At 48.5% G+C, this 22,739-nt stretch overlaps 1 protein-coding gene and 1 long non-coding RNA gene across 5 annotated transcripts in view; one reads left to right on the plus strand and one right to left on the minus strand.

The window, feature by feature from the left end:
* ar (androgen receptor) overlaps positions 1-22,739 on the plus strand; it is a 549,391-nt gene that overhangs the window by 24,860 nt on the left and 501,792 nt on the right. The gene's annotated exons all lie outside the window — the stretch shown is intronic.
* Positions 1-22,739, minus strand: part of LOC140421242 (uncharacterized) — a 113,299-nt gene that overhangs the window by 21,198 nt on the left and 69,362 nt on the right. Inside the window, exon 2 of the long non-coding RNA XR_011946697.1 lies at positions 13,585-13,759. This is a non-coding gene — a long non-coding RNA (uncharacterized lncRNA). The remainder of the gene's footprint in view (positions 1-13,584; positions 13,760-22,739) is intronic.

The raw sequence follows: 22,739 nt of genomic DNA on the forward strand, positions 1-22,739 counted from the left end.
GGGCCGTGATTCGAACTCAGGTCCTCGGCACCATAGTCCCAGTGCTAACCACTGCGCGACCGTGCTGCCCTTGTCAATACCTTTTATCATCCTATATACCTCAATTCGATCTCCTCATTCTTCTAAACTCGAGAGAGTATAGGCCTAAACTATACAATTTCTCATCATAAGACAACCCCTTGCCCTCCGCCATCTTAACCTGTGGCACACCCCAAAAACTGTCCTGCTCCAGCTGCTCTCACTCTCTTGCGGCCCTTCTCGTCCTCTGATCCATACACCAATCTCACCAGAGTATTACCTTCCCTGGGCACTCACGGTGTTGGTCAATAAGAGGGTTGCATTTGAGGTGGGGAGCATTGTGGCCGATCTGAGGGGTAGGTACGTGGTGGTTAGTGGAAAGCTGGAAGTAATGCCCCGAATTGGGATGATGTGGATTTTATGAGGCGGGTGTTGGGGAGGATTCCACATTTATATATGCACTGGTTGATTATGGGGGGGGATTTTAATATGGTCCTGGACGTGAGCCTGGATCGGTCAAGCCCAAAGTCGTTGAGGGGTTCAGCAGTGGCTAGGGAGCTGAGGGGGTGCATGGAGCGCATGATGGAAGCGGGAGGAAGAAGAGGTGCGCAGACCTGTGGAGGTTTGGGAGGCCGAAGGTGAAGGTGTTTACATACTTCTCCCATGTGCACCAGGTGTATTCCCGCACCAACATTTTCGTAATGGACAAGGCGCTGCTGACGGGGTTGGCCGACTCGGGGTATTCGGTGATCTTAATGGACAAGTTGCTGCTGGTGATCGTGGTTAGGGGTGGCCCAATGGACATAGTGGAGATTAGATTTGGGGCTGTTGGCAGATGAAGGGGTGTGTGCGGGTGAGGGCTGCCATTTGGGACTATGGAGGTGAATTATACAGGGCAGGTCACAGACGCTACATTGTGGGAGGCACTTAAGGCTGTAGGTAGAAGGGATTTTAGTTTGATTTGTGTGCACAGGGAGAGGGTGGAGCAGGAGGAGAGATCTTGAGAGTGGTAGGAGGTACTCGGAGGAGAATTGTTGAAGGAGAGACAAAGGCTCCAGATGGAGTTTGGGTTAGTGTCTTTGGGGAAGGCAGTGGGGCAGTTGTGGAGGGCCGGGGGGCAATTTATAAGTAAGGGGGAAGGGGAGTAGGATGCTCACCCATCGGTTGAGAAAGCATGCAGCGGCAAGGAAGATCTGTAGAGTGAGGGATGAGGGGGGTTAAGGTGGTGTTGGATCCGGAGGAGGTGAATGGGGTTCTTGAGGTCTGTTATGAGACTTCTCCTGGATGTGTTTGAGATTCCCAAGGTGGAGGAGGAGCGGGTTTGGAGATCCCAATTGGGCTGCGGGAGGTGATGGATGGCATGGAGGAGATGCAAGCGGGGAAGGTCCGCCGGGGAAGGCCCTGGACCCGGATGGGTTTCTAGACAGGTTTCTGGATGAACTGTACACAGTTATAAACAACTACGAAACAGAACACCCGGAGGCCTTCTTCATCGTGGCCGGGGACTTCAACAAGGCCAACCTCAAGAGTGTACTGCCAAAATTCAGCACATCTCCTGTCCCATCAGGGGCGACAACACGCTTGACCACTGCTACTCAAAAATTAAGGGCGCCTACCGTTCCATCCCCTGACCACACTTTGGAAATTCAGGCCATCATACGGTGCTCCTTCTCCCGGTACAAACCTATGGTTATCAGAAATAGACTCCCATAACAACATACCCTCTAATAAACCCAAGTGCTGCCTACACTGCCCCACACACTCAAAGCCGACACCACCACTGGACTAACGGAATAACTGGCTGTCGTGAACGGCAGAGGCACCAATAACAAAGCCCTTAAGCTTGTTGCCCTACACAATGCTGCCTCCACCCGTCCCCAAACCATCTTCTCCTCCATGGCCCATTTCCTCACCATTGCAATGTTTGCAGCCCAATAATAATTTCCCAAATTTGGCAACGCCAGCCGCCACCCCCCGCCGTTCCAAAAAGCCTGCCGCACCCACAGGGCCTTCCCCGTCCACACAAACCCCGAGATCAATCAATTGACTTTCCTTAAAAACGACTTAGGGACAAAGATAGGGCGGTTCTGAAACACGAACAGAAAACAAGGCAGCACCATCATTTTGACTCTCTGCCAGCGACAACGGCAAAACATATCACCTTTTAAAGTCCGCCTTCATCCCTTCCACCAATCAGGCCAAGCTCAACCAACCAGGCCCAGCGCCGCACCACCTGGACATCAAGCTTGTCCCCACCATCCTGAATGGCAGCTCCCCTAACCTCCTTTCCTGCCACCTAGCATTGATCAGGAACACCTCATTCTTTCCCCTGTTCCATTTATATCCCGAAAACCGTCCAAATTCCCCGAAAATCCCCCAATGCAGCCCAACGGGTTGGAAATATATAATAACAAATCTTCCGCGTACAGTGAAACCCTATGCTCAACAACCCCCGCAACCCCTTCGCTCAATTCCTCGATGCCCGAAGCACCATTGCCAATGGCTCTTATCGCCAAGGCGAAAAGCAACGGGGAATGCGGGCACCCCGTCTCATCCCACGGTGTAGTCCAAAGTACCCCAAACTCACTTGGTTCGTCTGTACACTCGCCACCGGTGCCTTATAGAGCAACCGGACCCAATCCACAAACCCCTGTTCAACCCGAACCAGCACCTTGAACAAATACGCCCACTCCATCCGATCAAAACCCTTCTCCGCATCCATTGCCACCACTACCTCCAGCACCTGTACCCCTCCTATCCCTGACCATTGGCCAAATTCAAGATAGTTAATATAAAGGGTGTGACTGCTTCTTGAAACATTGTCCAGACAACTCTCCCCCTTTCCCTGATGTGTCGCAGCGTCCGAAGCTCAGACTCCAGCTCATCAACTTGAGTTCCTTGAGCAACCAACACTTGCCACAAACTTGTTCACTGGGAACCACAGTAGCACAGTGATTAGCACAGTTGCTTCACAGCTCCAGGGTCCCAGGTTCAATTCCCGGCTTGGGTCACCGTATGTGCGGAGTCTGCACGTTCTTCCCGTGTCTGTCTGGGTTTCCTGTGGATCTTCCGGTTTCCTTCCACAGCCCAAATATGTGCAGGTTAGGTGGATTGGCCATGCTAAATTGCCCTTAGTGTCCAAAAAGGTTGGGTGGAGTTATTGGGTTACGGGATTAGGGTGGAGATGTGGGCTTGGGTAGGGTGCTCCTTCCAAGGGGTGGTGCAGAATGGCCTGCTTCTGCAATGTAGATTCTATGAAAATCACAGTAAGGTCCACCAGATCCCACAACATACAGGTACAACTCTCTTTCTCTCTCACTCACACGGGCTCACTCTCTCATGGGCTCTCGCTGTCATGTGCTCTCGTTCTCTCATGCTGTCTCACGGGCTCTCTTGCGCGCTTTCTCTCTCTCTCTCTCTCTCTCCCTCCACAGCTGCATGCTTTCTCCTCACCTGCATGCTTTCTCTCCTCGCCTGCGCCCTCACTCTCCCCACGCCCTTGCTCTCTCGCACCCTCACCTGTGCGCTCTCTCCCCTCTCCTGTGCTCTCTCTCCTGTTAGTGCTCTCCTCATGTGCACGCTCTATCTCCCCTCGTCTGTGTGCTCTTTCTCTTCTCGTGTGCATGCTCTCTCTCCTCACGCGTGCTTTCTTTCTCTCCCTCTTTCTTTCCTTACCCACGTTGCTTGCTCTCACTGGCTCTCTGTCAACAGTAATTGGAAATCCTCAGCATGTAAAGCCACAGCTGAAATATTTGATTTAGATGGGAAGGACAGTAAGCAGTTTCAGAAACATTCCAACATTAAATAACCAGTTTTATGTGCTTTCAGAACTCTTATTTTATGTATGTTATTTTTAACTATACATATTGATCTGACATGAGGGACAAAGAAAAATTATGGTTGAAAACAATGTTGATTTTGTGGTACTTGCTGGTGTATGAATGTCAGTTTTAAGGTGGCAGATCATAACCATTTTCCCCTGTTTAGCGCTCCAAATTAGTTAGTGATGAGGAAAACCCTGTGCTATAACTCCAGATGTAGATTTCTTTGTTAATTGCTTATCTGTAATGATAGTACATGGTTGGATGTTCAGTGCACTGTGACTTCAAGGTCTCTTTTAGTCTCTCCTAGATTTTTTCTTCTCTGTATATAGCTTGCATTGAAATTCAAATGCCATGTTACGTCAACTTGAAAATATTGCCCAAGGTCTTCTATAATTCTTAGTTTCTTTGCTAGACCCTGCTAAACTCGCTAGATTTGTATCAATTTTAGATTTGAGAATTTTTTTTGTTAAATGTGGATTATTTACGTGATTCTGAAATATAATGGGTTCCAGGGGCATTTTACTCCATGTATCTCCCCAGCCAACATCACCTCCCCTACAGAACTATTATCTGATGTGGTATTGTCACTCGACTTGTAATCCAGAAACCCAGGAAAATGCCCTGGGGACCTGGGTTCTGATCCCACCATGGCACATGGTGGAATTTAAATCTCAATAAAAAAATCTGGAATTAAAAGTCCAACAATGACCATGAAACCATTGTTGATTGTCGTAAAAACCCATATGGTTCATTAATGTTCTTCAGGAAAGGAAACCTGATGTCCTTATCTAGTCTGGCCAACACGTGACTTCAGATCCACAGGTTGACTCTTAACTGTACTCTGAAATAGCCTAGCAATCTACTCAGTTGTATCCAACCACTACAAAGAAAACAAGAAGGAATGAAACTGGATGGACTACACGGCATTGACCTCTTCACAGGAAATTACAATGGCAACCCAGCCCTGTTGACCCTGCATAGAGCTGCCTCACAGCCTCGGTATATAGTCGGAAGGGAGTTGCGCTGGGAGCCCTCAGCATCGACTCCATGAAGTATCATGGCTCTAGGCCACACATGGGCAAGGAAGCCTCCTGCTGATTATCATGCACCGTAGCCCCTCAGCTGATGAATCAGTACTCCCCCATGTTGAACACCATGGAAGAAGTGTTGAGGGTGGCAAGGGTGCAGAATGTACTCTAGGTAGGGGACGTCAGTGTCCATCACCAAGAGTGGTTCGGTAGCATGGACCGAGCTGCCTGGGTCAGAAAGGATCTAGCTGTTAGACTGGGTCTGCAGCAGGTAGTGAGGGAATTAGCAAGAGAAAACATACTTGACCTCTTCCTCACCAATCTGCCTGCCACACATGCATCTGTCCATGACCGTATCAGTAAGGGTTACAAAGTCCCTTCTGCACATTGAGAAGACCCTCCATTGTGTTGTGTGTCACTAGCACTGCTAAATGGGATAGACTTTGAACAGATCTAGCATCTCAAGATTGGGCATCCATAAGGTGTTGTGGGCCATCAGCAGCAGCAGAATTGTGCTCAGCCACAATCTGTAACCTCATGGCTTAGTTTATTCCCACTGTTGCCACTTTTATTATCAAACCACAAGCAGCGAGTATGTTTCTTGTATTGACCAAATGACCACACTACCAGTATGTTAGTTCAAAGGACAGTTTATTATTGAACACAAGACTTATCTCTCTGTGCAATGATATACGCGGCTATGTATTAAACTACACCTATCAACTAAGATGACCTTTACTTAACTCCTGGATGACTGGCTCTGTGCAGGTAGATAAGGCCTTTATCTGAGTACCCATGTGTGTCGGCTGGAAATCGTCAGGTTCGTCTCGGCTGCGGCTCCTCTCTCAGGTAGCGATTGCGGGTCTTGAACTTGGCTGGTCGTTATGCTGCAGTTGGTGTGGGCACAGGCCGATCCCAAAAAAGACCGATCCCTAGTGCGCAGGGCTTCTTATCCTTCTGTTTCGCACCCTTTTGGGCGAGGTTAACTCAGGGTCCAATGGATCGATAGAGTCTCAATCACTCTGATCGATACCGGCCAATTAGGGGCGGGTACCTTGATGGCTGGGTGGGTCCTAGTCGTTATTGTTCCAAGTGTGTATGCCTTTCTAAATAAGGGGGAGCGGCGCTGGGACGTCTGCTACTGTTGCTATTCCTTGATTTGAATCTATTGTCCTGGGGAAATTGGTGATTGACCTTTAACAGGTGCAGGTTTCAGTTCCGTCGGCTTTTTCCTTTGTACAATACACAGGGGCTGTGCACTGTCTGTGTCCCAGCTTGACCACAACTCCCATTACCCTTTGCAGGCGGCCATTTTAAATGGCCACATATCCGTCCTCTTGATCCTGAACGCGAAGCTTGGTGGATCACAAACTCAAGCCCATGTCTACCTTGTTTGTGCTGGCCACCTGTCAGTCAGTTCAGGTCCTACTCTACTCTATCCAAAAATTCATTGCACAGTTCTATCTAATTCATTCATATTACATACAGTTTATCAAATTAAATACATTGCTAATTATTATTTTATCTTTCAATTAAATTCATATCAAAGTTCATTTCTTTTTTTTAAAATATGTTTTATTGAAATTTTTTTCCTAAACAATTTTTCCCCTCTTACAAAGCAAACGCAACAATAACAATACAGAAATTTTTAACAATACACAAGTAACAAAACCCCTTTATCTTTGACCTAAACTAAACTAAACCCCCCCCCCCCCCTTCCCCCTGGGTTGCTGCTGCTGGTCATCTGTCTTCCCTCCAACGTTCCCCTAGGTAGTCGAGAAATGGCTGCCACTGCCTGGTGAACCCTTGAGCCGATCCTCTCAGGGCAAACTTTATCTGCTCCAGTTTAATGAACCCCGCCATATCACTTACCCAGGCCTCCAGTCCGGGGGGTTTCGCCTCCTTCCACATGAGTAGGATCCTGCGCCGGGCTACTAGGGACGCAAAGGCCACAACGTCGGCCTCTTTCGCCTCCTGCACTCCCGGCTCTTCCGTAACTCCAAATAGAGCTAACCCCCAGCCTGGTTTGACCCGGGCCTTCACCACCCGCGAAATCACTCCCGTCACTCCCTTCCAATACCCTTCCAGTGCCGGGCACGCCCAAAACATATGTGCGTGGTTTGCCGGGCTCCCGCCACACCTCCCACATTTGTCCTCCACTCCAAAGAACCTGCTCAATCTTGCTCCCGTTATGTGTGCTCTATGTAGCACCTTAAATTGAATCAGGCTAAGCCTGGCGCATGAGGAAGAGGAATTTACCCTGCTTAGGGCATCAGCCCACATACCCTCCTCTATCTCCTCCCCTAGTTCTTCTTCCCACTTTCCTTTTAGTTCGCCCACCGACTCCTCCCCCTCTTCCCTCATCTCTCGGTAAATCTCTGACACCTTGCCCTCTCCTACCCACACCCCTGAAAGCACCCTGTCCTGTATCCCCTGTGTCGGGAGCAACGGAAATTCCCTCACCTGTTGTCTAGTAAACGCCCTCACCTGCATATATCTCAAGAAATTTCCCAGGGGCAACTTATACTTTTCCTCCAATGCTCCCAAGCTCGCAAAAGTCCCATCTCTAAATAAATCTCCCACCCTCCTAATTCCCAACTGGTACCAGCTCTGAAATCCTCCATCCATTCTTCCTGGGGCGAACCTATGGTTGTTCCTGATTGGGGACCCCACCAGGGCTCCCCGCACCCCTCTCTGTCGCCTCCACTGTCCCCAGATATTCAATGTTGCCGCCACCACCGGGTTCGTAGTAAACTTTTTAGGTGAGATCGGTAGCGGCGCCGTCACCAGCGCCTCTAAACTCGTCCCTTTACAGGACTTTCTCTCCAGTCTTTTCCACGCCGCTCCCTCACCCTCCATCATCCATTTACGTATCATTGCCACATTGGCGGCCCAATAGTAATCGCCCAAGTTCGGTAGTGCCAATCCTCCTCTGTCCCTTCTACGCTGAAGGAACCCCCTCCTTACTCTCGGAACTTTCCCTGCCCACACGAAGCTCGTGATGCTCCTGTCTATTTTATTAAAAAAGGTCTTGGTGATTAGTATAGGGAGACATTGAAATACAAATAAGAACCTCGGGAGGACCATCATCTTAATTGCTTGCACCCTGCCCGCCAGCGATAGAGGCTGCATGTCCCACCTCTTGAAGTCCTCCTCCATTTGTTCTACCAACCGTGTCAGATTAAGTCTGTGCAAGGTTCCCCAGCTCCTAGCGATCTGAATCCCCAGGTATCGGAAGTTTCTTTCCACTTTCCTTAGAGGCAAGCCTTCTATCTCTCTGCTCTGGTCCCCTGGATGTATCACAAATAATTCACTCTTCCCCATGTTTAGCCTATACCCCGAGAAATCCCCGAACCCCCTCAAAATTCGCATAACCTCTATCATCCCCCCCGCTGGGTCCGACACGTATAACAATAGGTCATCCGCGTATAACGAGACTCGGTGTTCTTCTCCCCCTCTAATCACCCCTCTCCATTTCCTGGAGTCTCTCAACGCCATGGCCAGAGGTTCAATCGCCAACGCGAACAACAATGGAGACAGCGGGCATCCCTGTCTTGTTCCCCTATATAGTCGGAAATACTCCGATCTATGTCGACCTGTAACTACGCTTGCCGTTGGAGCCCCATAAAGAAGTCTAACCCAGCTAATAAACCCGTTCCCAAACCCAAACCTCCTTAACACTTCCCATAAATACTCCCACTCCACCCTATCAAATGCCTTCTCTGCGTCCATTGCCGCCACTATCTCTGCCTCCCCCTCCACTGGGGGCATCATTATCACCCCTAATAGTCGTTGCACGTTAACATTCAGTTGTCTCCCTTTTACGAACCCTGTCTGGTCTTCGTGCACCACCCCCGGGACACAGTCCTCTATCCTCGATGCCTGTACCTTTGCCAACAATTTGGCGTCCACGTTCAATAATGAAATGGGTCTATAGGACCCGCACTGCAACGGATCTTTATCCCTCTTCAAAATTACCGATATCGTCGCCTCCGACATCGTCGGGGGTAGAGTCCCCCCTTTCCTGGCCTCATTGAACGTCCTCACCATCAACGGGGCCAACAAGTCCACATATTTTCTGTAATACTCCACCGGGAACCCGTCTGGTCCTGGGGCCTTCCCTGCTTGCATGCTTCCCAGTCCCTTAATAACCTCGTCCACCCCAATTGGTGCCCCCAGGCCTACCACCCCCCGATCCTCCACTTTCGGGAACCTCAATTGGTCCAGGAACTGCCGCATCCCCTCCTCTCCCTCTGGGGGTTGAGACCTATACAGTTCCTCATAGAAGGTCTTGAACACCTCATTTATCTTTCCTGCCCTTCGCACCATGTCTCCCCTTTCGTCTCTAATTCCTCCTATCTCCCTCGCTGCTGCCCTCCTTCGCAATTGATGAGCCAACAGGCGACTAGCCTTTTCCCCATATTCATACCTCCTCCCCTGTGCCTTCCTCCACAGTACCTCCGCCTTTCTGGTGGTCAGAAGGTCAAATTCCGTCTGGAGTCGTCTCCTCTCCCTGTACAATTCCTCCTCCGGGGTCTCTGCAAATTCCCTATCCACCCTTAAAATCTCCCCCAGTAATCTTTCCCTTTCCTTGGCCTCTGTTTTCCTTTTGTGGGCCCCAATGGAGATCAGCTCTCCTCTGACCACCGCTTTTAGTGCTTCCCATACCACTCCCACAGGGACCTCGTCGTCGTCATTGACCTCCAGGTATCTCTCAATACACCCCCGCACTCTTGCACACACTCCCTCATCCGCCATCAGTCCCACATCTAATCGCCAGAGTGTTCTCTCCTCCCTTTCCTCTCCTAATTCCAGGTCCACCCAATGTGGGGCATGATCCGAAACCGCTATGGCTGAGTACTCAGCTTCTTCCACCCTAGAGATCAATGACCTTCCCAAAACAAAAAAATCTATCCGGGAGTACACTTTATGGACATGGGAGAAGAAGGAAAACTCCCTAGCCCTAGGTCTAAGAAATCGCCATGGATCCACTCCCCCCATTTGGTCCATAAACCCCTTAAGTACCTTGGCCGCTGCCGGCCTTCTTCCGGTCCTTGAGCTGGATCTATCTAGCCCCGGGTCCAGCACCGTATTAAAGTCCCCTCCTAAAATCAAGTTTCCTACCTCCAGGTCCGGTATACGCCCCAGCATCCATCTCATAAATCCCGCATCGTCCCAGTTTGGGGCATACACATTAACCAACACGACCTCCATTCCCTCCAGCCTGCCACTCACCATTACATATCTACCTCCGCTATCTGCTACGATGTTCTTTGCTTCAAATGCTACCCGTTTCCCCACCAAAATGGCCACCCCTCTATTCTTTGCGTCCAGTCCTGAGTGGAACACCTGTCCCACCCATCCTTTCCTTAGCCTAACTTGGTCCGCCACCTTTAGGTGCGTCTCTTGGAGCATAACCACGTCTGCCCTTAGTCCTTTCAAATGCGCGAGCACTCGGGCCCTTTTTATCGGTCCGTTCAGGCCTCTCACATTCCACGTGATCAGCCTCACTAGGGGGCTATCTGCCCCCCTCCCGTGTCGACTAGCCATTACCTTCTCTAGGCCAGTCCCATATCCCGCCTCCGCGCTCCCGCTCGCTCCCCCAGCGTCGCAAACCATCCCCGCCCACCCACTCTTTAGCCATTTCCTTTTGGATTTCCGCAGCAGCAACCCAGTTGTCCCCCCTCCCCCTCCCTCCCCCCCTCCCCGCTAGATCTCTTTCTAGCATGATTGCTCCCCCCATATTACTTCCGTAAGTCAGCTGACTTCAACTGACCCCGGCTACTCCTGCTCACTCCTCGACCCCCCCGTGTGGGGAACTCCCATCCGCCTTGCGCCTGTCTTCCCGCCTTATTCTTTCTGGCGCGGGAACATCCCTTTACCTGACCCGCCTCTTATGGCGCAGCTCCCCTTCCCCTCCCCCTCCCCTTCCCCATTCTCCAACTATGTCCCGTCTTTCCCCCCTCACCGGCGCCCACATTTCCCCAATGTCTCCCCCCTTCCCAATTTACTTCAACCAAATAACTTCAACCATAACATTAACAATAACATTTCCTGCAGCATCAGTCCCTCAGTTCCGATCCAATTTCTCTTCTTTGATGAAGGTCCATGCTTCCTCCGCCGTCTCGAAATAATGGTGTCTCTCCTGATACGTGACCCATAATCTTGCCGGCTGCAGCATCCCGAACTTCACCTTCCTTTTATGCAACACCTCTTTGGCTCGGTTGAAGCTCGCCCTCCTTCTCGCCACCTCCGCACTCCAATCCTGGTATACCCGTACCATTGCATTCTCCCATCTGCTACTCCGCACCCTTTTAGCCCATCTCAGGACCTCTTCTCTATCCTTAAGGCGGTAAAATCGCACGATTATCGCCCTGGGTGGTTCTCCCGCTTTTGGGCTTCTCGCCGGAATCCGATTTGCCCACTCCACCTCCAAGGGGCCCGTAGGGGCCTCAGCACCCATCAGTGAGCTCAGCATCGTACTTGCGTACGCTCCACAGTCCACTCCTTCCACACCCTCAGGGAGACCCAATATCCGAAGGTTCTTCCTTCGCGCTCCATTTTCTAGAGCTTCGATCCTTTCAGTACACTTTTTATGAAGTGCCTCGTGCGTCTGTGTCTTAACCGCCAGGCCCAGGATCTCGTCCTCAATATCTGTCACCTTCTGCTCCACCACGCGGAGCTCTGTCTCCTGGGTCTTTAATGTCTCCTTGAGCCCCTCAATTGCCTGTAGCAACGGGGTCAGCACCTCCCTCTTCAGCAGCTCCACGCACCGTCTCACAATTTCATCCTGCTCAGGCCCCCATGTCGCCTGCGCTTTCTCCGCCTCCATCTTGTACTTCTCTCTTTCTGACCCTTTGGTCGACGATTCCTCGTGCTGCAGCCGCCGCCGCCGGTTTTTTCCTCCTTCGTTTGGGGGGGACTCCCTTCTCACACACCCCACACCAGGTTGCGTCGTCGAAAAATTCCCCGTTGGGGCTCTTAAAAGAGCCCGAAGGTCTGGCCGGAGCTGGAGCTGCCGAAGCGTGCGGCTAGCTAGGCATCACCTCAACCGGAAGTCATCAAAGTTAATTTCTAACTAACCTTTCTAAGCTAACCTACTCTCATGCTGCATGCTCACACAGTAAATAACTTTTATTTACACCACAAGATTTAAAGCAGCAGCACCTCATTCATTCTACTTATCCTTACAACTAAAAGAAAACACAAAATGGCTCATTTTAGCAGCAGTTATTACATTCGCTTATAAATTGTCATTCCTAGGATACTTTGGGTTTTTATTGAATTCCAAAAAGGGGGGCTCGGACCGTGTATATCTGGGGGCGGGATGCTTTTGCCTTCCATTTATGGAGTTGGAATGGGAGGATGATAATATATATTACTGCAATCAGGAGAAGGGTCTCGACTACGTAGGAGATGGAGGTTCCATTTTGCAAAGTTTTCCCATCAGGTTGGGGTTTTGGTCTCGATCTCTAACAGTTGCTGGGTGGTGTCCTGGCTAAAGGTGGTCTGTGGAGTAGTGGTGTTGGGGGCTAATTGTGTGCAATACCAAGTTACCTTTAGTGGGTGTCCCGGGGCAATTTTGTCCGATCCCTAATGTGTTCCCTGAGCTTCTCTTTAATCATCCAATTTTGGGGCACCCTTCATTCATAAGTTCCCACCAATCCCCTTTTCCAGTTGTGCTAATGTAGCATGCAAATGTGTTTCTGTTGGGCCTTTTGTACATTGCCCCTGGATTATTACACCCAAATAGGATGCTTCTTTGGGTTTTACCCATAAAATACCGTCCTCACATTCCCCTGCACTTGGCGGAGCGAACCATAATAAGTTCAAGTTTTGTTGTGCTCGGATTTCATCAAATCCTTTTTTAAAAAATAATTTTTATTAAAGGTTTTCATAAAATATCAATAACAAAATGAGAAAGAAAAAAGAACCCAACAGGGTTAAGTACAAAACACAATCTAAAAAAGCAAACCCCCAAACCCCTCCCCCCCGTACCTAAATAATAAATTAACATTAACACCCCGACTTAAGACAACAGGTGTACACACCCCCTCAGACCCTTCCAGTGTAAATAACATAAACAAAAATAAAGTAACCCCCCCCCCCCCCACCCCCCGAGCTGCTGCTACCATTGACCAATGTCTATCGTTCTGCCAGAAAGTCTAAGAACGGTTGCCACCGCCTAAAGAACCCTTGTACCGACCCTCTCAAGGCGAATATCACCCTCTCCAATATAATGAACCCTGCCATATCGCTGATCCAGGATTCCACGCTTGGGGGCCTCGTATCTTTCCACTGAAGGAAAATCCTTCGCCGGGCTACCAGGGACGCAAAGGCCAGAATTCCGGCCTCTTTCGCCTCCAGCACTCCCGGCTCCTCTGCCACCCCAAATATTGCGAGCCCCCAGCCCGGTTTGACCCTGGATCCTACCACCCTCGACACCGTCCTTGCTACGCCCTTCCAAAATTCCTCCAGTGCTGGGCATGCCCAGAACATATGGGTGTGATTTGCTGGGCTCCCTGAGCACCTAACACACCTGTCCTCACCCCCAAAGAACCTGCTCATCCTTGTCCCGGTCATGTGTGCCCTGTGTAGCACCTTAAACTGTATGAGGCTGAGCCTCGCGCATGAAGAGGAAGAGTTCACCCTCCCTAGGGCATCTGCCCACGTCCCCTCTTCGATCTCCTCTCCCAACTCCTCCTCCCACTTACCTTTCAACTCCACCACCGAGGCCTCCTCCTCCTCCTGCATCACCTGGTAAATTTCCGAGATCTTCCCCACTCCCACCCACGGATTTCATCAAATCCAGCGATGATCAGTGTGAAGCGTATGAGTCCTGGGTTCATTCCGTATGTTGTCTGTCTTCCGTGTCTTTTCTGTGTATTCCTAGGGAATCAAGCATAGTATTGTGTTATTATCTTTGGTTAACATCTGTATTTATTGGTCTTTCTCTCTGATCCCAATTACCCTTTATGATTGTCACCATGTGTAACTCCCCCATTTTCTTTTCAATAATAAATTTTGGAGAGTAACCAGAAATGCAAATTTAAAGTGCAGAATTCAGTGTTCAAGAATCTCACAGCATGTGTGGTTGATGTTTGGAGTGGGCGGACACTTTCTTTGACCAGTCTCCATCTTAAATCACAACCATGGGAGGTTGAGGCTTCGCTTAACCAGCTGAACTTTAGGGTGACCAGTTTTATATATATCTTAGCCACACTCACATTTGGCTTGGTGTGTAACTAGCATAGGGAGTTGGTGTAGTGTAACCGAAGAAGAGAGGAAGGAAGAGAGAAACAAAAATGAAGTGGCATTGCTGAGGTGTCCCTGCCATAAGAAGTGGCGGGTAAACGCTCACAGTGTGCATGGGGCAGCTGGAACCTTCTAGCTGGTGTGGGTGGTGTTCTAGTTCATATCTGGGGGCTGGTCTAGCTGGTGATGGGGGTCTCCTGCAATCTCGGACGAAGTGTCCTGACTGGCCACAGTTGTAACATGACCCTTGTGGCACGTGGGGTGAAGCTTGTGCTTTGGGATACTGTTCTCTGGGGTACTGTTCCTCCCTCCTATCCTCATTTTTCCATGCGGGTTCATAACTAGGTCTAACTGGGTGCATGGTGCCTTCTAATCCATTATGATCTGTCTGGTCCTGTAGTGACTGTTCCCATGCCCTAGAGAGACGTCTGAGTACCCATGCCTCATTATGTGTGTGATCTGCCGGGTCATCGTTTGTACAAGCCCTTTTACCTACTTCTGCTGCATGCGAAACTAGGGTTCGGGACCATTTAGGGTTTCATCATTTTGGTTAGCACGGTTTAATTTGCCAAAAAACGCTTTGAAATGGATCCAGAGGCGACCGGCAAAGGCCGTTAGGTACTCTCCTTTTTTTTGCCTACATTTGTTTAGACCTTCTACTGTGTCCCCTTTATTATACCCAATAGCAGCTAATATGGAGTCCTTCATTTCATCTAGGGTTTCTCCTACATTTTGGGGTTCAGGTAATGCTGATCTTACTGACTGGCTAAGGCTCATTACTATTAATTTCACTTCCTCCCTCTCATCTAAACCATACAAACCTTTAGTTGACACACCTCCTCAAAGAAGCTATGCAGGTCTGCAGTGGGTTCAAATGGTGTTATCTTATTGAAGGTGTCCCTTAACTGGGTTATCGTGAGCGGGGTGGTGCAGGTGATAGATGGACCTATGGCATTCCCTATCCTTCTTTCTGTAGTGACCAGATTCATGGGTGCTGGGGCAGTTTCACTACATGTGGGGGTTGGTGCTATCTGTTCAGTCGGGGCTGCTGGTGCTTTTCTTTTTGCGATGGGTGGTGGTTGCTTTTGACCTTAAGTTCTCTCTACATATATGTGCGCGCTTTCTTTTAACTGCCCAATCGGCCATCTCCTCCTCCTCTTTCTCTGCTGTTGAGAAGGTACACATAAAAACATTCTGAACCAAAAGTAACGATTGGAGTCTGTTTATCTCTCGCTGGCACTTAGTGTGATCAGCGGTACTTTGCTTTTGCTCCTTAGAGGCCTGGTGGAGCGCTCTTAAAGCTGCCTGCAAGTCGGCACATTTGTTTGTTAATTGAGTGACATTTTGTTCAGTCTCCTCTCTTACCAAGACCGCACGTTGTGTGTCTTGATAGGCCTTGTCATACTGGGTCTGAAAGCTGCTAAGGTGCACTATACAGGACTAGTGGGCGCATTTAACATCGGTGATTTCCCTTTCCTTAACGGCTAACATCTCCCAGAGTTCCTCACTGTTTCTCCTATTTTCTTCCTCCTGCTCTCTTAACTGACCACGGAGTGTCTCTACGACCTCCTCGGTGCCTCGCAACTGTGCCAAGCAGCACACTATTGCCATTGGCTTTCTAAACTTTACTGCATTTTTCTTATATATCTCACAAAGATTCTCCCACCAAGTCTGTCCTATCATTTCTGGACCTGTCTCAGTGTTTGCACGAAGATTCGACCAAAGGTGCCATCCTTTTCCCCTTTAAATACTTCCTTAACACATCCTCCCATACGGGGCACTGCTCTGACTTATCAACTACTGTAACCTCGAGTTGTGGATTCATCATCTTCTCCACTAATTGCGCTGCCATTTCTTCTCTACTTTTAATTTGGAACAGGAGGGATAAGGAGTCGATCAAACAAACGGGTCTGGCTTACGGCTATATTCCGGTTCACAATCCCTCTAGATTTGCATGCAAGTTTACCTTGCCCTTCCCTGTTAGTTACGCATGCGGTTAGTGCACACTTCTGAAATTCGGTTATTTGGTCGATACGAAACTTGCACTTGTGGTTTCTTTTTTCCCTTTTCCAATTTAATTCAAAGTTGTGGGCTCTCTCGGAGTAACAAAGTCACTTCTAATCGAGATCCCATCAGGGTCGCCAATAAATGTTGCCACTTTTATTATCAAACCACAAGCAGCGAGTATGTTTCTTGTATTGACCAAATGACCACACAAAATAGTATGTTAGTTCAAAGGACAGTTTATTATTGAACTCAAGACTTATCTCTCTGTGCAATGATACACGCGGCTACATATTAAACTACACCTATCAACTAAGATGACCTTTACTTAACGTTTGGATGACCGGCTCTGTGCGGGTAGATAAGGCCTTTATCTGAGTCCCCACGTGTGTTGGCTGGAAATCGTCAGGTTCGTCTCAGCTGCGGCTCATATCTCTCTCAGGTAGTGATCGTGGGTCTTGAACTTGGCTGGTTGTTAAGCTGCAGTTGGTGTGGGCACAGGCCGAGCCCCAAAAAGACTGATCCCTAGTGCGGAGGGCTTCTTATCCTGCTCTTTCACGCCCATTTGGCGGGGTTAACTCAGGGTCCAATGGATCGATAGTGTCTCAATCACTCTGATCGATACCGGCCACTTAGGGGCGGGTACCTTGATGGCTGGGCGGATCCTAGTCGTTATTGTTCCAAGTGTGTATGCCTTTCCAAATAAGGGGGAGCGGCGCCGGGAAGTCTGCTACTGTTGCTATTCCTTGGATTTGAGTCTATTGTCCTGGGGAAATTGGTGATTGACCTTTAACAGGTGCAGGTTTCAGTTCGGTCTGGTTTTTCCTTTGCACAATACACATGGGCTGTGCACTGTCTGTGTCCCAACTTGACCACAACTCCCATTACCCTTTTGCAGGCGGCCATTTTAGATGGCCACACCACCAAGCGAGGGAAACAACTCTGGTTTAATGAGTGCTTATGTACATATCAGGAACATCAGAAATACCTAAAAATGAGGTGTCAACCTGGTGAAGCTACAACACACGAATACGTGCATTCAAAACAGCAGAAGCAGCAAGTACTAGACAGAGCTATGCAATTCCACAATCAATGGATCATGTGTAAGCTGTGCAGTACTGCTATATTCAGTCGTGAAGGGTCGTGAACAATTAAACAACTCAATGGAGGAGAAGGCTCCACAAATATCCCCATCCTCAATGATGGAGGAGCCCAGCACATCAGTGTAAAAGACAAGGCTGAGCATTCGCAACAATCGTCAGTCAGAAGTACCAAGTGAATGAGCCACCTTGGCCTCCTCCGGAGATCCCCAGCATCACAGATGTCAATCTTCAGCCAATTCGATTCACACCATGTAATATCAAGAAATGGCTGAAGGTATTGGCTATTTCAAAGGATATGGGTCCTGACCAGATTCAACAACAGTACTGAAGACTTGTGCTCCAGAACTTGCCCTGTCCCTAGCCAAGCTATTCCTGTAAAGCTCCAGCACTGGCATCTACCCGGCAATGTGGAAAATTGCCCAGGTATGTCTGTACAGAAGAAACGTGAAATATCCAATCCAACAATTACCCGCCCCATCAATCTACTCGCGATCATCAGTAAAGTGATGGATGGCTTCATCAGCAGCATCATCAAGCGATATTTACTTGCAACAACCTGCATACTGACCCTCAGTTTGGGTTTCGCCAAGGTCACTCAGCTCCTAACATCATTAGAGCCTTTGTTTGAACAGGGATCAAAGCGCTGAATGGTAGAGGTGAGGTGAGAGTGACTGCTCTTGATATCAAGGCAGCATTTGACCAAGTATGACAGGCCCTAGCCTGTGCCCACACCAAGGAGTTAACAGGAATTGGGGGAGGTGGGGATGGCGCGGGGGGGGGGGGGGGGGGGGGGGGGGGAGGAGATGAGAGAGAGAAAGAGACACTCTGATGGTTGGAGTCATACCGAGCAAAAAGGAAGATGGTTGTGGCGGTTGGAGGTCAATCATTTCTGTATGAGGACATCACTGCAGGAATTCCTTGGAGTAGTGCCCTGGGCCAAACCATCTTCAGCTGCTTCATCAATGATTCTCCTTCATAAGATCAGAAGTGGGGATGTTCGCTGATGACACAATGTTCAACATCATCTGTGACTCTGCAGATACTGAAGCAACCCATGCCCAAATGCAGCAAGACCTGGACAATATCCAGGCTTGGGCTGACAAGTGGCAGGTAACATTCGTGCCACACAAGTGCCAGGTAATGTCCAGCTTCAACAAGAGGGAATCTTAACCATCGTCTTTTGACATTCAATGACATTATCATCGCTGAATCCTCCACTATCAACATCCTGGGGGTTACAGTTCACCTGGAACTTAGACTAGTCATAGAAATACTATGGCTACAGGAGCAGGTCAGAGGCTGGGAATCCTATGGCGAGTAACTCCCCTCCTGACACCCCAAAGCCTACTCACCATCTACAAGGCAAAAGTCAGGAATATGGTGGAATACTCTTCACTTGCCTGGATGAGTGCAACTCCCAACAACATTCAAGAAGCCCAACACAATCCTGGACAGTGCAGCTCGTTTGGTACCCCTTCCACAAACATTCACTCCCTCCATCTCTACTTAAGTAGCTGCTTTTCTATTCTTCCTGCCGAAATGGAAAAGTTCACATTTTCCCGCAGTAAACTCCCATCTTCCAGAGTTTTGCTCATTCACTTGAAAGCAGATTGCTGAACACCTACTAACCAAGATGGTAAGTAACCTAACTGAGACTGGAGCCAAGAACAGGAATTCTCCTCTGAACCCCACATTGAAGTACCTGATCATTGCACAAGACTACCTCATTTCCACTGCTTACAACCACTCCCTCATTTCTACCACTCCAGACACCTTCACCCCATCATTTACGTTTGAGGACTTCAGGCCCCAACTCCTGATTACAAATTCCAGATCCTGGCTTTCCCAACATCCCCAATCATGAAATCAAATCACAGACTCCAGATGGCCAACTCTGATTGCACCTGTCCTGGCCTTGACAACTGATCATGGACACTAGACCCTCCTAAAGTTGGATCTCTAATTTTATCTGCGCCCACAATTTGCACTCTCGTTACTTGAGGGCTATTATAACTTTTCTGCATTCTGATGACACAGCATATGCTGGTAAACTGCAGTGCTGTGCTTGCTATATGCATTTAGTTTCTTGAACCTCTTAGAAGTCTCAGATCTGACCATTCTCATGCAGGGGGCTGGATTCTCAGGCCGCCGATGTCGAAATTGCGTTCACGATTGGCCGGAGAATCACAGTTCCCGACCAAATCAGGGACGGCGCCGCTTTCGCGATGTTCTGTCCCCTCCAAAGCGGCGTACTCCGAGACTAGGGCGCGCGATGTATTGATGGCCTCAGGACATTGCCTGAGGCCTACCCCCCGATGCTCCGCCCCCAAACGGCAGTTTCCCACCCGCCTGGAACTCAGCGTGGTGGCTGCGGATTCAGTCCAGCACCGCCACAGTCGGGGAAAGGTTGATCTGTGGGCAGGGGGAGAATTTATCAGGGGCTTGGGGCACTGTGGGGTGATGGTCCGTGGCACGCGAGCCGGCCAAGTGGGGGGGGGGGCACATGCGCGGCCATGGACCCGGTAATTCTCTGTGTTGTATCGGCAGCTAGAGAAGGTGCTCTACGCTGCCGGCATGTTAGCCCCAATCCAAACGGAGGATTTGTGGCCGTTTTACACCATTGTTTTGGGCGTAAAACGCCATTGTTTCCAAGCCGGCGTGGGAACATAGCCTCAAAATCGGAGAATCCAGCTCAGTGCGTCTATACTTGGTTTCTAAGCTGGCTCCTTAATTTCTAGCCCAACATAGCATAGGCCTTTCCAAAAATAGTTGACAATGCAATTTCTGCACAGTGGCTAGCACAGCTGCCTCACGGTGCCGAGGTCCCAGGTTCGATCCCGGCCCTGGGACACTGACTGTGTGGAGTTTGCACATTCTTCCCGTGCTTGCGTGGGTTTCACCCCCACAACCCAAAGATGTGCAGGGTAGGTGGATTGGCCACGCTAAATTGCCCCTTATTTGGAAAAAGTGAATTGGGTACTCTAAATTTATTAAAAAAACAATGCAATTTCCTCAAAATAGCTTGGGAAATTGACCAAGCTTTGTGGACTGCTTCTGAAACTGCTTTTACTGACAATTTATAGATTTTCATATCTGGACAATATTAAAAAGGTTTGGTTCTGTAAACCTTTTATTCCAAAGCCCTTGTATTTTCTCCCTATTAATCATTCATATCTGGCAATGCCTTCAGTGTTGTGCTTTCAACAGAACTTTGCCAATAATGTGGTAGCCTGAGACTTTGTAGTTCTGTACTGACTACACTGGGTGGCATTGTGGTGCAAATGTTTTGACCTGCTGAATTTTGTTTTCATTGTCTATTTTTTCTTAGTTATTTTTGATATCCCAAAAATTAGGTTGAAGTAAAATAAACTCAAAATATTCCATATTTCACAATCAAATCTATTCATTGAATTTGTTACTTTTTTAATGCCATGCCTTCATCAAAGTTCATTGATGGACTCAGCCTTTACCACCTGCTGGATCTCTTGATTGATTGATCTCTTTACCTTCCAACAGCTTAAGGCAGCTTTTGCTAACATCTGGGCATCTCAGCACATTCATTTTGCAAAATCTGTCACCAGAAAGCTTGCTACAACAGGAGTTTAAAAAGGGTGTCTCCTAATCCTGGGAAAATTTTAAAACTTCTTTCCCTTTTCCAAAATATTTTGAAACAATGTATAAATTGAATTCTCAAAGTGTTTATTCAAGTGATTTAATTTATTTCTGTAAATACTAGTCAATCTCCCAAAGATTTACACACGTTCTGTTGAAGAATCTGGGGTGGGATTCTCAGTCCCGCCGCACCCGTTTTCTGGTGACAGCGGGATCCTCCTTTCCGGCAGCCTGCCAATGGGGTTTCCCACGTGGGTACCCCCACGCCATCGGAAAATCCGTCGGCATGAGTGCGCTGCCGACGAAGTGGAGGATCCCCCCGATGGAGAATCCGGCCCATGGTCTCTGTCTGTTGTCTGTCTCTGCTGTTTCTTTGATTTTATCCTAATTTTTCTTCTTCTTGTCCCATACTTTGTTTCTTCCTTATCTTTTTATTTTATTCTTACCTTTCAAATGGATAAGCATGGGGTGATAGAAGAAGCCACGAACAGTTACAGGGTTCATTTGGAATGGAAGATGCATGGGAAAATGTGATATTCAGGCTCCTTACCCAGCTGCTTTCCAAACTTTCATGCCTCCCTCCCATCACTCCCATTACTATTTGCTCCTTCCCCTCATGAAAGTATCTATTCACCCACACCATACTCTGCTATCACTCACCTCATCCATAACTTACCTACCACTTTCATCCCCCCATACAAAGCATAGATGGCAATATATCACAGCCCCTTACTTTACCTAGTTTTCCTCCACCACCATTTCACCTTTTTTTTCCAAGCGTTTTGTATGTCTTATCAAAATTCAACTTTTGTTTCATAAAAAGGCGTGAAATTAGAAGAGGAAAATAAACTGCTTGTTTGCCTTTCTATTTGAATGTCAATAGAAATTATTTTAATCCAGCCTGGCGGCATTGAAGACTGCTTACTGTTCTTTTTCTACTGCATTCCTATTGGCTGGAATTTTAATCACAGTTTGTTTAATCAGCCAAAACACCCGCCAGAGACGGGTTGGGGCCCACAGATATATGCAGATCCAGATCTTATGATGGAATTAAGACCTCAATACTGTAGTATGAGAATTGAAAGGGTTAATATGTGAGACTGTGCAAACAGCACTGTCAATAATGCTGATTTATGAGACCCCATGACCAAGAGCCGAGAATATAAATGTTTCTAGCGTAGTCAGAGTATTACCTAGTCATGTATATCTGCACATAGCTCTGTTATATCTAATAAACCAGTTATTGTTTAGACATACCAATGTCACAACAACCATTCCTTTTTTTAATAAACATTTTATTGAGGGTTTTTTTGGCATTGTAACAGCAGCAATATAAACAATATACATGAAAATATAAACATAGTGAAAATACCACCTCCCTCCCCAACAGGTCCCACCATTAATTAACCCCCTACTCCAAGATAACCTAACCCTCCACCCCCGCCCCCTGCTGACGATTAATTCTCCGTGAAGAAGTCGATGAATGGTTGCCACCTCCGGGCGAACCCTAACAGTGACCCTCTCAAGGCAAACTTAATTTTCTCCAAACAGAGAAAGCTAGCCATGTCCGATAGCCAGGTCTCCGACTTCGGGGGCTTTGAGTCCCTCCATGCTAGTAATATCCGCCTCCGGGCTACCAGGGAAGCAAAGGCTGAAACGTCTGCCTCTTTCTCCTCCTGGATTCCCGGATCCTGCGACACCCCGAAAATCGCCACCTCTGGACTCAATGCCACCCTTGTTTTTAATACCTTGGACATGATATCAGCAAACCCCTGTCAAAATCCCCTCAGCTTTGGACATGCCCAGAACATGTGGACATGGTTCGCTGGTCCTGCCGCACATTTTGCGCACCTGTCTTCCACCCCAAAGAATCTGCTCATCTGGGCCACTGTCAT

The sequence above is a fragment of the Scyliorhinus torazame genome, chromosome 5 (assembly GCF_047496885.1).
Source record: "Scyliorhinus torazame isolate Kashiwa2021f chromosome 5, sScyTor2.1, whole genome shotgun sequence".
Classification (NCBI taxonomy): domain Eukaryota; kingdom Metazoa; phylum Chordata; class Chondrichthyes; order Carcharhiniformes; family Scyliorhinidae; genus Scyliorhinus; species Scyliorhinus torazame.